The sequence below is a fragment of the Miscanthus floridulus genome, chromosome 8 (genome assembly GCF_019320115.1).
Source record: "Miscanthus floridulus cultivar M001 chromosome 8, ASM1932011v1, whole genome shotgun sequence".
Lineage (NCBI taxonomy): Eukaryota > Viridiplantae > Streptophyta > Magnoliopsida > Poales > Poaceae > Miscanthus > Miscanthus floridulus.
Genome location: NC_089587.1, coordinates 6,131,160 through 6,149,413, shown reverse-complemented (window position 1 = coordinate 6,149,413; position 18,254 = coordinate 6,131,160).

Here is an 18,254-nt window from a genome sequence, read left to right as displayed (position 1 = left end):
CATGTGATTAAGCAGATAATGATAACCAATGATCATTAAACAACTTCCATACTGTCATATTCACTATAACTGTCCAAGTGTTCCATAAACATTTACTACGATGAAGTAACTCAAGTCAAGTGCTCACTGTCCAGGAGCGATGGCGATTTGAATTGATTACTAACCAGCTGGTGATTTATTCCTTACACAAACCTCACTCACCCGCTAAAGTGAGATATTGATCACCGAGTCAACTATCCAGGAATCTCGAGTTTGCCAGGAACCACATGTACCCGATGGCCAACCGACTGCACTTTGGTCTTATCATCTCGCCCCCCGTGTCCTACCACACCTGCTCCGGCACAGTGCGTTGCGGGCAATCTACTTGGCCCAAATAATCTCCCAGCTTCATGGTCGGAAGGTACTTTATCCGGCCAGCTAAATGTAAGGCATGCGTTCAACATGACTCGAGGCCCAACAACGGTCGGTCCTTAATCGACACAGACGGAAAGCACTACAGTCCAAAACTCTGCAAGTCTCCGTCCGGTCTCAATTTCATTTAACACTTAGTTATACCATGACTTCATAGTCATCCAAGCAGATCCAGGTAACCACCTATAGCTCGCAGGTGACAGGAAATCACCCGACTTCTACCGGTCTAAGCCAGCTAAGCATTGACTCGACTACGGATACCAGGGTAACAAGGATATAGTATAACAAAGGTAAACAAGGTATAATGCAGCAACGGTTGCAAGCAACTCCTGAACGTAATGCATCAATTAAAGTAAAACATTGAATTAATAATTGCAAACCAGGAGAAAATGCTCTGGGGCTTGCCTCTCTCGAAGGAGCTCGGGCAGTGATCGGGGCACTCCGGAAGTTCCTCAACGTCCTCCTCGTCGGCTTCGGGCACTTCTTGCGGCTGCACCTCAAGCTGCTCCTCGGCCTCCTCGGGTATGACGACTGGGTTCTCGATTTGCGATCCTATATGATGCAATGTGCGTAAGCACGTATGCAAACGGTGCATCGAATGAGATGAATACAATGGATATGTTTGAATGCAAGGTAGTCAACATCATCCAAGAACATATACTACAAGCACATGTCATCTACTGCATTCTCTTCTACTCCTAATATGCTAAATCAACACATCTTATTAATTGCTTCAAAGATACACCAAAGCTTTACTAATTTCTTAATCACACAAAAAGCAACACTTAATTAAACCTTAATTAATAATAGGTTTGAATAGCAACCTCTATTTTTCTTGCTTAGAAAAATCTGAGAAAATTACCCTAGCACAATACTACCCTAAGTAGTCTACTATCAGATTTTCATGGTATTTGAATGAGTAGATTAGCCTACACAAAAATAACAAGCTATGGTATAATTATGAACATAAAAATACTTTGTACTGTGAAAAGTGTTAAACAACAGAGTTAGTATTTTTCCTATGTTCTTCATAGCATACAATGACTGTACAAAAATTATCACATGCATGTTTTATACAAAGTTTGCTCCCTAGCTAAAATAACAAAAATCAGCCATTAAAGGTACTTGAACTACACCTCAAAATTTTCCCACAGCACATGCATGAAACATATTTTTCCTAGGAAGTACATTACATAAGAAGATTAACAAACTTGGAATCATATTTTTCTGAAGCCTATAGATTTTTCTACATATTTTTCAAGTTATCAGCAATATACATGATTAAATAAAATTCTACAGAAAAATATATCAAAAATGACATGCAATAATTTTCCCAAGTAGATCTGATGATAAGGAACCTAGAAAAATTTATTTCAACAGTTTTGGAGCAAATTTGAGTACCCAAACATTTTCCAAACCATTTCTATTTTCAAATAATAAAGAAAAATTGAAAACAAATCATCCTATTGCTACTGGGCCAGCCCGCGGGAATCAATCGGCCCACTGCCACATTTGGCCTGCGCGGCCCGAGCGAAGGGAAGGGGGAGGCGGCCCGGCAGGGCATCGGCCCATGGCCTCTCGGCCTGGCTCGGCCGAGGCGAAGGCCACGCCGGCGCTGTGACGCCGCAGCGGCACGGCTCGGCCAACGAGGCCGGCGGCCATTGCCGGCCGTGCCAGGGCAAGCTAGAGGGAGCATGCGGTTCGTGAGAGGCTGGCGAAGGTAGGAAGGTAGCTAGGCAGGGTGGAGAAGAGCAGGAAGGGCGACTTCCACGGCGGCCGAGCACGGCGGCGCCATGGCCGACGGTGGCGAGGCGCTAGAAAGCACTACCTGAGCTCGATCGATCGGCACAAGCGCGAGCACCACGTGCCGAAGAGCGAGGCGGAACTGCTGGCGCGCGATTGCGGGCCGAGGTGGAGAAGGCGCGGTGAATTTGGCCGGCGGGTGCGGTGGCGCGGCGAGGGGGAGAGTGGGGGAGCTCGGCGCTTGCGGAGAGGAGAGGCAGCGCGGGAGAGAGCAAGCGAGCGCACCGGCTTCAGCAGAAGTAGGCGGGCGTGTGGGCACGGGCGTAGGCTGGCTGCGACGCGCGGCGGCGTCGACGGCGATGGCGTATGGCCGCCACGCGGCTGGCGAGCTCTGCCGCGGTCGGGACGCGATGCGGCGCGTCAGCGGGCGGGCGAGCACGGAGACAGGCCAGGCGTGGCGCTGGGCTGGGCTGGGCTGGCGAGGCGCGCGGCGCTGGCGCGGGAGGCTCGCGGCTGCAGGCCAGGCCGGCTTCGGCCGTGGGCCGGAAACGAGGCGGCGGCCCGCGAATGAGAAAAGCCCTTTTTCCATTTATATTTTCAAGAAAATTTTAAATGCCAGCATTCAAATATCATTTTGAGCAAGAAAATGGCATCTTTTGAAAATGTACCAAAAATGAAAGTTGATTAGAATTTAATTCTCTACAACTTTGCTTTTATGACCAAAGTCCAATTCTATCTAGATTTTGAATTATAAAATCAAAGTCAATGTTTAACTCAAAACCCTAATTTTTGGGGAATTATTTTTGAAGCAAAATTTTGAATTAATTTGAATACAAACCTTGCTCCAAAAATTGAACTAAATAATCCTAGATGATTTACAATAGTAGCCAAACATGTTTTACTAGCCTAGCAAACAAAATCATGGCAAAACAACTCTAACAAATGTATGCAACATTCAGGTTTCACAACATGTTTCATATGTTTCGAAGCAGTGTTTCAGTTGTTATTTACATAATTAGGCATGTATGATTTGGATGCTTGATGATGCATGATATATATGATCTGCAGTGCCTAAATGCTAGCATAACACCGGGGTGTTACAGGCACCGACGTCCACATCCTCGTCGACACGGGCGTTACGCACAACATCATCGACATCAACGTAGCCCGCCTCATCGGTCTACAGGAACAGCGCATCAACACCACCATACTCGTCGGGAGCGGGAACGAGGTTCCCTATCATGCTGCAGCCTTCAGTGTACCCCTTTGCATCGACTCCTATCTCCTAGACATTGGCAATGACGTCGACATCATCCTCGGCACACCTTGGTTGGCTAGCCTTGGCCGACTGACTTGGGACTTCACCACCATGCAGCTCCAATACGTCCGCAATGGGCGCCTATTCACCTTCACCACCACGCAGCGACCACATACTCCAGCTACTGTTCTCACCTTATCGGCACCTCCACTGATCGAGCGGGTGACACGGGCAGCGAAGCTACCTCCACCCCGCAACATCCTGAGCAGGGCAAGCCAAGCACGCCACCCGAACGCCCTCGACTACATCGACACGACTGATGTCATCTTCGAGCATATGCGTCAAGCTACACTTTGGCAACGCGAGCTCCGCACCATCGCCATGGCCATATTCGACGGCGTGGCCGCCCAGGCTTGGTCACTTGATCAAGGCCTCATCTTCTTCGATGGTCGGCTCTACCTCCCAGCGGCATCATCGCTCCTCCCTGATCTTTTGTAGGTTCTGCGCCGAGGCGGCTCAGCCAACATGAAGCTCCTGGCCCTCGGCGCCCACCCCCCACCGACGAGGGGCCAACACAATGGGGTGCCGACAAGCATCCTACTTGGACGCCCATGGCAGCTAGGGCACCCCATCACGTCGGCAACGGTGGTCTTCCTCGACAACCTAAGCCGTCTACTTGTTCGCGTCAACAGCTTCCACATCGCTCTTCGACCTGACTCCATCGCACACCGTCTCTCGCCAGGCGAGTTCGACTTGGGCTCTTTCATGTTCGGCACCATGCTTGATTTGATGACGTCGCCATCAACGCGATCAAGCACCACGATTTGGTGCCTTGTCCCTGCCTACCTCACGCCCGACGCTGACAACCGCATCAACGACTTGGTTGCTCCACCAAGAGAGATGGTGCACTTCATATTCGGGGCAGCCATACCGTGACCTCTACTTGTCGCAGCTCGCCAGACGACGGGAGATGGCGCAAACACTGGCGCGCACCTCTACTTCTTCTACGGCTACATCGGCAATCTCCTCTACTGCTTCGAGTTTTCGCCAACACGCACGCGGGAGAACATCATTCTCGTCAACCCTGTCTACGGCCGCATGCTTGGCCGCATCCAGGCCATTCTTCCCGGTGAAGCTTTTCCACCAGCTGGCGTCGATGACTTTACCCTACTTCGGCACGAGGACGCGCCGAGTGGAGAAGGGGTGGTGGTGGTGTCATACGCCCAATGGAGGCCCCCCAACCTGGAGCAAACGGGCCGAGAAGGGCCCAAGGTGGGGGCGCCAGGCGCTCCCACCATCGCGCCCAGGAGGGAGGGCGCCGTCGCTCCTGTCACTCCCGCCGTCGTTACCTAAGTTAACATATCGAGTCTATTAGAGTTTGGATAGAGTTTGATTAGTTATGGAATTAGAGTTTGTTAGTATGGAAGGGAGAATCCAATCCTATAAGGATCTCCCGTAGGTTGCTTGGAGTCCAAGTCCTATAGGAACTATAAATACTTAGGGATGTAATCAATCAAACTAAGCAATAGAAGAGCGATTGCTCCTTCCTATCTCCTCCTCTCCTCTTCCTGCGCCTGCCGCTTCCCCTCTCCCTGCGCTGCCTCCCAACCCTAGTCGCCACCTCCACAGTGCCGCCAGCCCCTCCCCCCAGCACGCCTCTTACACCAATAGATAGGGTATGGGTGTACCCATTTGAAGCGGGTATGGGATGGGTGTACCTGTTCGTGAAGAGGGTACGGATTGGGGAAAGCATGGGCGTGCCCAGAATTTACCCAATGGCATCGCAACAAGCAACTCAAATTCAAACCCAAATGTAACTGATGAAAGCTCCGTTGTCTCCATGCCACAAGCAACTCAAATCCAAACCCAAATGTAACCGATGAAAGCTCCGTTGTCTCTGAACTATGAAGCGTCGATGTCCCAGACACGACACAAGAGTTGTCTGTGAACTATGAAGCGTCGACGTCCCACACACGACACAAGAGCTGTAACGGTAAAAGTCTGCTTTCATTGCAGAGCAGGTTTTTTTTTGGGTTAATAATCAAGGAAGAATTGACCTTATATTAGGGCAGTGTGTGGTAATTAAACCCAGAGCCAGTTAGTTTCGATGAGTTTTTTGGACGACAAGTAGCCGTGCTCCTGGTTTATTACTTTTATACAAAAGATAATATATTTTTTCTTCTTTAAATGGTAACAGGTGAATGACTACTTCACGGCAATCGTTACGCTCTGACCCCTTTCTTTTTCTTTATATAATATGCTATCCAAGATTTTAAGCAAACTAGGAGTATTCATATATTTTTTTTAGAAAAACTAGCACAGAATTAATTCCTACAAAATCTTTTTTTCAAAAAAATCATATTAATGAAAATATGCTTCATAAAAATTCCAAACTTTCTGTGGACAAATAACAACTTAAATACAATTTATTTTAATTTGTTGCACTTAAAAAGGATTAAATGAAAAAAAAAACAATGACCGATGAGGATAGATAGAAACGGAATCAGTGGAAACCACGATGTTGCAGTTTGGACTTTGGAGGATCAACAAAGGAAAAGAGAATCTTTTGGCTCCGAATCCCATGTCCATGCACTGTTTAGAACCGATTTAGGTGAGAAACGAGAAACTGACTCATCTATCCAAACACAACATTAGCTAGCCTCACTTCCTACTGCAGTAAAGAGTGGTGGGAAATTAAACCGAAATAAACAAAAATAGAAACTAAACAATACTAATCTATTATTGTCGTTTATTCAGTTTTTTATTTGATTTCTAAAACGGTACTGAAATACGTTTGTAATTTGGTTTTCAGGATGAAAAACTGAACTTAGCCTAATAAATTATGCATTGCTTTATGCATCACAGAAGGAATCATTTTGGACCAACCCAATAAAAGTTAATGCAATATAGAGCTATACCCTAACCCCTTGAATCCCTCCTACTTTACAACCACCACAGCGCATACTGCACTGGCCCTACCAGGAGATACTATGCTTGCATAAGCAATTACATTCTTCACATAACAATGAATGATGCAAATGGAAATTTAGTTATCCCAGCTTATCCTTTCACACTCAAACTTATTCAATATAAATTTTAAGGTTTTAAAGAACCAAATTTCTACATCAATGCACTGGCTCCATTACTATAGTTCATTACAAGACAAGATCACAAGAATCAGTACAGAAAACACAAAATACAAAGAAATAGTGCAATTTTAGGAGTTACAAATAGTATGGAGTGAGCTTTTGTAGGAGCTTAAATTTATGAGTGAGTGAGCTAACCGTACCGCTGAGATAATTTCTTTCAAGCCCCAGCTCAGTCAACTGAGTCAAATTAGTAATTGTACTTGGTATTCTGCCGGAAAGACCGATAGAAGGTAATACCAGTGATTTCAGCTTCTTCAGTGCGCCAACTTCATGTGGTATTGGCCCAGAAAATTGACAACCCGCAATGAACAATCTTTCCAAATTGCTCATATTCCCAATTGCAGATGGCAGTTGCCCAGATAAGCAGCCATCACTTGCCACAATAGTGAAAATTTTCAAATTGCTAATATTGGCAACTGCTTTTAATGTTTGCGTTGTGAACTTGCCAAAATAAATTTTTAGCGTTGTCAAGTTTTTGAGATTTCCAATGGAGGAAGGTGTTGCCATGGATAAGTCGCAATCGATGAAATACAAAGTTCTCAGGTTCTTGATGCCTTCCAACCAAGAAAAAAGTGACTCCAATTGTCTTGGTGAATCTAGTTGCATCACAAACAATTCGTGCAAGGATGCAAGCATACCAAACAAAGGGTGGAAATCCATGGAAATAATTTGTCCATCAATACCGAATTCTGTCAATGCCTTGAAATCACTAAAATAGCTTGATTTACTGACATAGGTAAAGTTTGTCGTATATATCCATAGTGTTTCTAAAGAGGCAGCATTAGAAAAGCTTGGCAAGTGGCCTGAGAGATTTGGATTCTCAGACAAGTCAAGCACCCTTAGATGCTTTGATACAAACATTCCTCTAGGAAACCACCCTTGAAGATTAATACCAGAAAGTTGGAGCACTCTTAAATTTGGAAAATTCATGAGAAACTCAGGAAATGGACCGGGGGTGATATCATTGTCGCTGAGGTTGATCACGGCCAGAGACTTCAACCTTGAGAGAGAGATGTCAATATGACCTTGGAGGCTACAGAAGTCTAAGCTAAGAACCCGCAGATGTGGCACAGATTTAGCTAGAGCTTTGAAGCAATCTTCTGCAGACGAAGATATATTCACAGAAACATCAAGGTAAAGCTGTCTCAAATTGCTGAGATTCGCCACTAGGTTGTCGAAATAGGGCAACGAGACATTAGACTCAGGTGTGTCACTGATGGAGTCTGAGTTATCAATAAAAAAAGAACGACCGGAAAGATCCAAGGAGACAAGGTTTGTGAGTTTGCTAATGCCAATAGGTACCTGACCGCTGATTCCTGAATAGGAGAGGTTGAGGTCGCTAAGCAAACTGAGTCTCTCGAAACCAAGTGAAGAGATGTCATATTGCCGAAAATTGTTCATGCTGAGGTCAAGCAGCCCGAGGGAGGTGAGATTAAACAGCACTGGATGAATTCCATTACTGTTCAATCCAATTCAACTGAGGTCGAGGGCGGTGGCATGGCCCGTGGAGTTGCTGCAGCTGATGTTAGATAATCTGCTGCATCCCTGTGTGAACACACGTAGGGGAAGGCAGCGTCGAAAAGGCTCCTGCTGTGGTACTGTAGCCATAACAGGGGCAGACGCCGAACAGCTCTCCTGCCGCACTGTAGCCACAGCAGGGGCAGGCGTCGAAGTCAGCCCTGCTGTCACATCTAGTTACTGTAGCAGCATGGCAGCTGTACTAGGATTAGATGGATAGAGTTGTATATATAGTTTGCCACTGCAACTCAGTAAAGAGAGCGAGTTTAGTTTTGCCATCTCCTCTGCAGAGCTCCGGCCAACACTGGTGCTTGTGCTGTGTGTGTGCTATGTTCTCCCTCCCTTCTTCTACCTCTAGCCATAGTGTGTGGTCGGACAACGATAGTCGTAGTCGGCAACGCTGGTGAGTGGTCGACTCACCTGTGCCGGTGATCATGTGGGCCAACAAGTGGTATCGGAGCCGTACAAGCGCCGTCGTCGGACTAACCACTGGCGATAACGGACGGTTTGGAGATGGGGCTGCCCAGCCACGACAGGAGGTCGTTGTGCGCACGGTGTGGGAGATCAGTGGCACCAGTTGGCCGATGTTGACTCGCACCAACTATGGAGAGTGGACGGTGACCATGAAGGTCAAGCTCAGAGCCCGACGGCTCTAGAATACTGTTGACAAGGGCACCGACAACGAAGAAGACGACATGTCAGCGTTGGAGGTTATCCTCGCTGCTGTACCGGCAGAGTACAGGGAGCCGTTGGGGGCGAAGAGCTCTGCTAAGGAGGCATGGGAGGCCATTGCGGCGATGCGCGTCGGTTCCAACAGCGCAAAGAAGGCGACAGCCCAGCTTCTGAAGCAGGAGTACGCCAACATCAAGTTCAAGTATGGTGAATCAGTGGAGGACTTCTCCCTCCATCTGCAGATGCTCATCAGCAAGCTGAGGAGCCACGGCGTCACCATCGACGAAGAGGAGGCGGTCTCCAAGTACCTCCACTCCGTGCCGACGAAGTACATCCAGATCGCTCTCTCCATAGAGACGATGTTGGACTTGTCCACCCTCACCATTGAGGATGTGACAGGCCATCTGCGGGCGGTGAACGAGCGCATAGAGCAGGCTACATCGTCGAAGGACAGCGACAAGCTGCTGCTGACAGAGGAGGAGTGGGCTGCCCGGAGGAACTCCAGGGTAGCCTCCTCCAGTCGCGGTGGCGATGGCAAGCGCCGCGGCAAGGCTTCTTTGGAGAAGAAGAAGAAGGTCGACCCCAACGCCTGTCGACGCTATGGGAAGATGGGCCATTGGGCAAGGGAGTGCCCAAATCGTAAGCAGGAGAAGAAGGCTAAGGCTCATCTGGCGCAGGCTGATGATGAGGATGATGCCACTATCCTGATGGCGACGTTCTGTGCATTGCACGACATTGAGGCCGAGGAGCGAGGAGAAGGGAGAGGTGACGGTGGTGGAAGGACCTAGGAAGGCCCTGAAGGCTGTCAACCTCGATGAACCGCGTGCCCAAGTCCACCTCGGACATGTGGGCGGCGAGCAGGAGCAGTGGTGGTATCTGGACTCCGGTGCCAGCAACGACATGATGGGCTCCAAGGCAGCCTTCTCCGAGCTCGATGCCAACATGACCGGCACGGTGAAGTTCGGTGACGGCTCAAGGGTGGCTATCCGAGGGCGTGGCACCATCATCTTCAGGTGCTAGAACGGCAAGCACCACGTGCTAATGGATGTATATTATATCCCGCAGCTGCATTCAAGCATCATCAGCATTAGCCAGCTAGATGAGCGCGGTAGTGCGGTACTGATCAAGGACCACTACTAAAAAAGTGCACATCTGAGACGATCTAATAATGTCATAGTAAACGCTAAAAGCGTCATGGAAAGATATCTGTGATGAAGTTATGACAAAATTTTGTTCGTCATCTTTGTAGCGTCACAAATGTTGCACTGTGATGATTTGTCGTGTTTCATCACAGATAAGTTTACATCCGTGACGATTTGAGCACCGTCACTGAACTATTTCAGCAGGCGTTGTAGTGGACACGTGTATGACGGTAATGTTGACGCGTTTCATTCGCTCAGGACGACACGTGTCTTAAGCTAAGGTTTACACGTGTGTGACTATGAGTACGGCACGTGTCCTAAAATAAGGATGACACGTGTTTCAATATGAGGTCGACACGTGTATGTTTTGTGAGGTCGACACGTGTATTTCTGAGAGGTTGACACGTGTATTTCTGAGAGGTTGACACGTGGCATTATCTTAACGCTGGCGATGATGTGGCAGTGCGTGAACGATGATGTTTTTTCATCATAAATTCTTTGATTGGATAAAATACAGGCTGCAGCCGTGCCTGATCACTCATTCCAGAAATAGAACATAATTTACCACATACAACAATTCATACATCATACACAGTTTATACATCACATGTTTAAATGTTCTCACAACCAAAGTTCCCAAACACAGGGGAACCACAAACACAGGGGAACCACAAGTTCCATAGGTTCACATCACTTGAACCACAAGTTCACAAACAAGTTCCACAGACCAGGCAATCATAGAATAAGTTCATAAGCGACAACTGACAGACCAAGTTCAACAACTTATTATGAGTACCAGCAGTAGCGACATAGCCCAGCACAACCATGGACTGCAGAGGAACCTAGGCAGGACAGGAACAAGCTAAGTAGCTCGATTACCTGAGTTGAGGCCCAAGATGCGCTGAAGGATCATATCATTAGCTTCTTGTTTCTTCTTGAACTCCTCCAGCTCTTGCTGGTTCTTGAGCACAACTTATTGGGTCCTGGCCATGGATTCTTCTGTTTCTGCAGCTTTCTTCTTTAGATGGATCAGTTGTTCTTCAAGATTATCAGCCTGTTCCTTCTCCGTCGGTAGCTGTTCCTGAAGTTGTGCCTCTCTTGCAGCTGATGCAGTAGACTTGCTTACTGGTGTTTCAATACCAGCATTCTTGAGGAATGTACAAGCTGCACTGGTTTGTGAGAGAACCTTCGAAACTATCTTAGTACTAGATCTTGGTGTCTCCAAGTCTTGAGCAGGCTAGGCCAACATATCTTCCATGGTACTCTACAGCAAACAGGTGCAACATTAGTAAGTTCATTATGCAGAATCTATTTCACAAGCCAAGTTATGAAAACCATCACAAAACATATTGCTGCATACATTTTAAAGTACATGAACATCAAAGATATGAATATCCTATCCATGTAATAATGCCATCCAGCAAGCATATAGGGACAACTATTTATTTCCTAAGCATAGATAGGACCATCCTGCTAGCATATAGGAAAAGTAACAACCAGCAATCATATAGGAACATCTTTTCTATGTACTAATCTCACCCAGCAAGCATATAGGAACATCAACATAGCATTTCACAGTCATGTACAGACAAACCATGCACTACCTTCTAGAAAGCATGTAGGAACCCAACTTAGCATTTCTCAACCATGCACAACCTTCCAGCAAGGGTGTAGGAACCCAACTTAGCATCTCACAAGCATATAGGAACACAACTTAACATTTCAGAACAATGCACACAACATATGATTCCATATATAGGCATAAACACGTGAACAACTTTCTATGTACTCATCCCCTCCAGCAAGCATGTAGAACAACCTTCCATTTCATAAAGAACTGATAGAACCATTGACACACAACATCTCAGCATATGAACATACTTTCCATGTACTAATCCCATCCAGCAACTGTAATTAGCATAAATTCATACATATACTCAATCCCAACAAGCAATGATATGTAGGCACTTACAACTGTTTCTTTGACCACATCAGTCATACCCTTCTTCTTGCTGGTATGCAATTCCTTGAAGATCTCAACTGCATCCACCTCTCTGTCCTTGTTTTTCTCCTTCTTTACATAATTATAGCGGGAAATGCAGCAAAATTAGCTTTTGTTTGTAGACAACTTTATAGGAAATAGATATGTATGTTTAAATCAGATACAATGTATTGTCCCAGTGTTTTAGCACTTACAAATGCGTACAAGTGTGAGATGTAGCTTCGAGATCTCATCGCTTGATGGTGTCTAACCTTCTCACGGTTTATCTTGTTCTTCCGAGCAGTTTCCTATAAGACATATATGTAAATGGAAGACAACATGGAGAGAACATAAAACTTTCTTTACAACATCATGATACCTTTGCTTTTGGAGTAGACCACATCGCCACGAGTGCCTTCCACTCATCGTCAGAAATACTAGGAACAAGGGAAGTAGTGGGGACTTCATTAGCCGGTATACCATTGAAGTACTTGTTCTTCAATAAATATCTCCTCTGGCGTACAGCACCTTAGAGTATATTGCTGTAGGCTTGAACTGTTGGCTCATCCTTGTCATCAACTACCAACCTAACCTGCAAAAGTCAATCACCCAGCGGAGTTAGCTCTTAGCATTTGGTACAAAATAAGTCAAAGCAACTATGATTACCAGCACACATAATTGAGTGAAACTTGCTGCAAAATAAGTCAAATCAAGTATGAATCTAATATGCATCTTGCTGCAATATGAATCTTGCTGCAAAATAAGTCAAATCAAGTATGAATCTTAAACCAAGCAAGTCAAAAATAAATCTGGAACCACTTACATAACTCCTAAACCAAGCAGGGAATTCCTTTTCCAACCTCTTCTCAACATCATGGCCACCTTCTTTGTCTAACTCTCCTCTAAACTTGCTGCACACACAGTTTACAATATGTCTTGAGAAACAGTTTGTTGCACTCCTAAACTTTCTTTGTCAGGTGCACACACAGTTTGCTGCACACTTACATAATTTAGAAACAAAACTCACCTCAAATATGGCTCTACCTCCTCACTATTGTTTAGCACATACCAACAAATCTTGTGAAATTCTTTATCATCAAGATATGTCTGCCTGTTGGCCCCTAAGAGTTTAACACCATGCTGGAATATAGGGAGGTCACCATCAGTTGCTCCATGATGCCATTTTTCATCATCTCGATTAAATCTAGTGACAACATCTTCCATGTAACTTGAACAAAAGGTCAAGGCCTCCTTAGCTATGTACGCCTCAGCGATGGACCCTTCAGGTCTAGCCCTGTTCCTCACATACCCCTTCAAAGTGCCCATTTGTCGTTCGATTGGGTACATCCATCCATATTGGACAGGACCTCTTAGGAGTGCTTCATCAGGAAGGTGGACAGCTAAGTGGACCATCACATCAAAAAAAGCAGGAGGAAATATTTTCTCTAACTTGCAAAGTATCACAGGGATTTCTGCTTTTAGACGTTTCAATCTATCAACCTTTAGTTTCCTACTGCAAAGCTCCTAGAAAAATTTACCCAACTCTACAACTGCTACATATATGTCCTTGTGCACTAGTCCCCGGAGACCAATAGCTAAAATTCTTTGAAGAAGGATGTGGCAATCATGGGTTTTGAGGCCCTGGACCTTGGAACCATCTGAACTAATGCATCTTGTCAGGTTGGAAGCATATCCATATGGAAACCGAATACTTTTTAGAAATACATAAAATGCAACCCTTTCTTCTTTTTCCATGGAATACCATGCTGCTGGCATGGAAACTGAATTGTCTTCATCTTCTTCTAAATGCAAATCAGGACGTATGCCCATATCCTGCAAATCAAGTCTCGCATTAACTGTATCCTTATTCTTCTCAAGACAGAGTATTATGCCTAGAAGGGCATCACATATATTCCTCTCTATATGCATCACATCAAGATTATGTGGCAGCTTCAAGTATTTCCAATAAGGAAGGTCCCATAGAGCGGACCTTCGGCTAAACAATTTTGGCTCCTTGTCCTTCTGTCCTCGCTTCCTTTTCTTGGTACCATCAGCCTTACCAGGAGTAACATCTTTTAATTTCTCTAGACACTCCGATGTCTCATGCATACTCAACTTTCCTGGCTCACCCCGGTTCTTTCGGTGTCCATCAAAGGCCAAGCTTCTTCTCCACTTGTGGGTTTTATCAAGATAGCGACGGTGTCCAATGTAACATATCTTCTTCCTAAGACTCCTTGATAATGGATCTTTGTTGCAATAGATACATGCATAGTAACCTTTAGTGATTCGCCCTGACAATACACCCAAAGCTGGATAATCATGGATGCACCATAGTACTGCAGCACGAAGGTTAAACTGACCCTGTAGTATGACTTGATATGTAGCAATCTTACTAGAAAAGAGAACCTAGACTGAACTGAACCCGGGCAAAGAGCATGTTTTGCATCTTCAAGAACTTTCACAAACATAGGTTGTTCTCCATCTTGTTGTACAGCTGTGTACAAGTCTGCAATCATCTCTACCGAATCATGATCATCTTCATTGTTGGGCTCCTCCACATCTACCACATCACCTAGATAGGCAGGTACATTCTCATCCTCTCCAAATTCCACAATGTCAACATCAAAATCTTCTCCATGGTGTACCCACCGAGTATATGTAGCTGACCATCCATGGAGATAAACATGGTCATGCACATCTTTCAGACTCCGTGAAGACTGATTCAGACAATTGTGACATGGGCAACGTATAGCATCATTCGGACTAAATCTATCTCGAACAAAAGACATAAACTGATCAACACCTGCAGTGAACTCATCGCTGAACCGAGTAGCACGAATCCATGTTCTGTCCATCTTCTGAATGCAAAAAAAATTAGGCCTAAGTAGCTGAACAAAAGCCATGAACTGCTCTACCAATCCTTGTCTAAACATCTACTGCTCTACAAATTGCAAGCAATGGGAGGGGACAATACCTCTAAGTAGCTGAAGTAGCCACCCTAGCACGCCGCCAGTGCACACCGAAGCGGCTACGCTGTAGCAGGTGCCCGCCGGAGCAGCCCGCTACGCCACCAGAGGAGCTGCCCGCCAGCGCATTCCGTACCAGCTAGGCTGCTAGAGCTGTTCGCCGGAGCTGTCCGTCGGAGAGGCTCGCCGTAGATGCCCGAGAGGCACGCCGCCGGCGGAGAACCTACTCTACAGCAGGTGCCCGTCGGAGCACACTACGTAAAAAACGTTTTTTAGCAACGGGACGATTTTTTTGTAGGGGCGGCTGGTGATAGAGCCGCCCCTACAAATGGTTCCCAAATGAGCCGCCCTTACAAATCAATTTGTAGGGGCGGACGGTGTTATCAGCCGCCCCTACAAATGACCCGATTTGTAGGGGCGGCTCAATATCCAGCCGCCCCTATAAATTGATTTGTAGGGGCGGCTCAATATCCAGCCGCCCCTACAAATCGATTTATAGGGGCGGCTAAAAAATGAAGTGCCTCTACAAATGGACGCCGAATATTAAAAAGTAAGCACTAAAATTCAAATTTTTTAAACGACCTTGGATGAAGAAACAATCAAAATGAAAGTTGTAGATCTCGAAAAGTTATAAAACTTTGTAGTTGACAACTTTTTCAGGTGAGATCATTTACTACTTGAAAATACTATTTGAAATTATTGTTCCTATTTTGTCCTCTAATTCGGAGCCAATTCTTAAAACTGGTCTAGTTTTCGCATACGAACTCCGTTTTCGACGTTCCATATATGCAAATTGATCAGAAAAAAATTTCGGATCCGTCCATCCCCCATTTATCGGGGTTCGAAAATTTTAGATTGGTCAAAAAGTGATCACAAGATCATCTTTTCGTGGTCACAAGCTTTTTGTCGATTTTGAGCATGTCTTCTGAAATTTCCACAGGCCACGTCTTTCACTTGTTTGAGCTCATATTTTCTGTGGTTACTTCTTTTGTGCTCCTAAGTGAAGGAAAAATATCAAAATAATAAAAAAGAAAAGGTCAAAATTTCCCAAAAAAACAACGACAGCAAAAAAAAATAGAAAAAGAGAGAGGGGCAAAAGAGGAACAATATCTAGAGGAGCACATAGAGAAGGCCAAACGTTATTTTCGAACACTAATTGATTTCAGATGAAAAAATCATGAACATAGAAGTTGCAGAACTTATCAAGATCTACAAGTTTTATTTTGGTCATTTCTTCATCCGATAAAGTGGTAATTTTTTTTCACAAAATTTACATATCTCTCTTATAGTTTCATAAACAATAAGAGGGATATGTAACATTTATGAACAATGTTACTACCACTATATCGGATGAATAAATGATCAAAATAGAAGTTGTAGATCTCGGAAAGTTATGAAACTCTATAGTTGATAACTTTTTAATTTGAAATCATCTTGTAAGGAAAATTACATTTGAATTTCTAAAATTTAAAATTTAAATTTTGTAAACGACCTCGGATGGAGAAACAACCAAAATAAAAGTTGTAGATCTCGAAAAGTTATGAAACTTTGTAGTTGACAACTTTTTAATTTGAAATCATCTTGTCAAGAAAAACTACGTTTGAATTTCTAAAAATTTAAAATTTGAATTTTTTAAACGACCTCGGATGGACAAACAGTAAAAATGAAAGTTGTAGATCTCGATAAGTTATGAAACTTTGTAGTTGATAACTTTCTCATTTGAAACCATCTTGTCATGCAAAACTACGTTCGAATTTCTATTATTTGAAATTCAAATTTTATAAGTGACCTCGGATGGAGAAACTACCAAAATGAAAGTTGTAGATCTCAAAAAGTTATAAAACTTTGTAGTTGACAACTTTTTCATTTGAATTAGTTTAGGGCCGCAAACAATCAATTTATGCTTAGTTTTGTATAATACATGGGGAATCAAAATGGATTGTGGACACAAGTTGATGTGAGGTGTAGTGGTAGAGGAGATGGTGTGCGAGAGAGAGGTCGCCGGTTCGAATCCCGGCCGATGCAAAGTTTGCAAAAATCGTGAAAAAATGCTGCAACCATAGAGTGAGGGTGTGTGTGGCTGCTGGTGGGGCCCTCCTCGGTTAAAAAAATTTTTTGCTATTTTTTTGCCCCTTTTTTCGTTTCTGGAAATTGATTTGTAGGGGCGGCTCAATATCCAGCCGCCCCTACAAATCGGATTTGTAGGGGCGGCTGATAACACCAGCCGCCCCTACAAATCGATTTGTAGGAGCGGCTGATAACACCAGCCGCCCCTACAAATCGATTTGTAGGGGCGGCCTGGGAACCGCCCCTACAAATCAGTGATTTTTAGCCACCCTTTCATAGGGGCGGCTGGCAAAACCGCCCCTACAAATCAATACCAGCCGCCCCTAAAAACCTTTTTCTACGTAGTGGCAGCCCGCTACACCGCCAGAGCAGTTGCCCACCAGCGCATCCCGTACCAGCTAGGCTGCTAGAGCGGTTCGTCGGAACTGGCCGTCGGAGAGGCTCGTCGCCAGCGGAGAACCTACTCCCGCCCTCTGCCGGATTTGGGTTGGGTTTGGATCTGGGGGCAGCACGATTGGATTGGGTTTGAGTCATAGAACTGATTCAATAAACGAATAAGAAAAAAATTCATCTCTGAGCATGACCAAAGTCGTGTTCTGATGGTAAGGCAGCTTGACTCTGAGTGAAGGGTGCTGGGTTCGATTCCCAAACACCGCACATTTTTTTAATATATGAATTATTCAAACAGATAATAAATTAATGTTCCCACTCTGTAACACGTCTGAATTCGTATTGTGATGGTAAGCCATCTTGCTTGGGAAGTGCAGGTCCTGGGTTCGATTCCTAGGCATCGCACATTTTTTTAATTTCACTTTTATGACGAAAATTCCGGCTGATAGGTGGGACCTCAACGGTGAAACTACCGAGCTTCACTTCTATGACGAAGTTCACAATATTTCTATGACAATTTCTTCTACTTTGTCACAGTTGAACAAAGGGGTTGACGCCCAAACCGGTCATCCATGACGAATAACAAAATTTCGTCATTGATGAACCTTGTTCAGTGACCAAATTTGGGATCGTCATACCCAAAACGTCATAGATGAAAGGATTTCTAGTAGTGCGGAGTCCTTAGGATCAGGGACTGGGAGTAGTGACTTCTTGCCAAGGTGAAGAGGTTCTGGAACCGGTTGTACCTGCTTGACTTAAAGGTAGAGCAGCCGGTGTGCCTGGCGGCGAGGCACACTGAGGAGTCATGGTTGTGGCATGCCTGGTTCGGCCATGTCAGCTTCGACGCGCTCGGTTGGCTGGAGAAGATGGTCCGAGGGCTGCCTCACATCGAGCATGGAGGCGAGCTGTGTGGCAGCTGCCTGACCAGGAAGCAGAGGAGGCTGCCGTTCCCAAAGG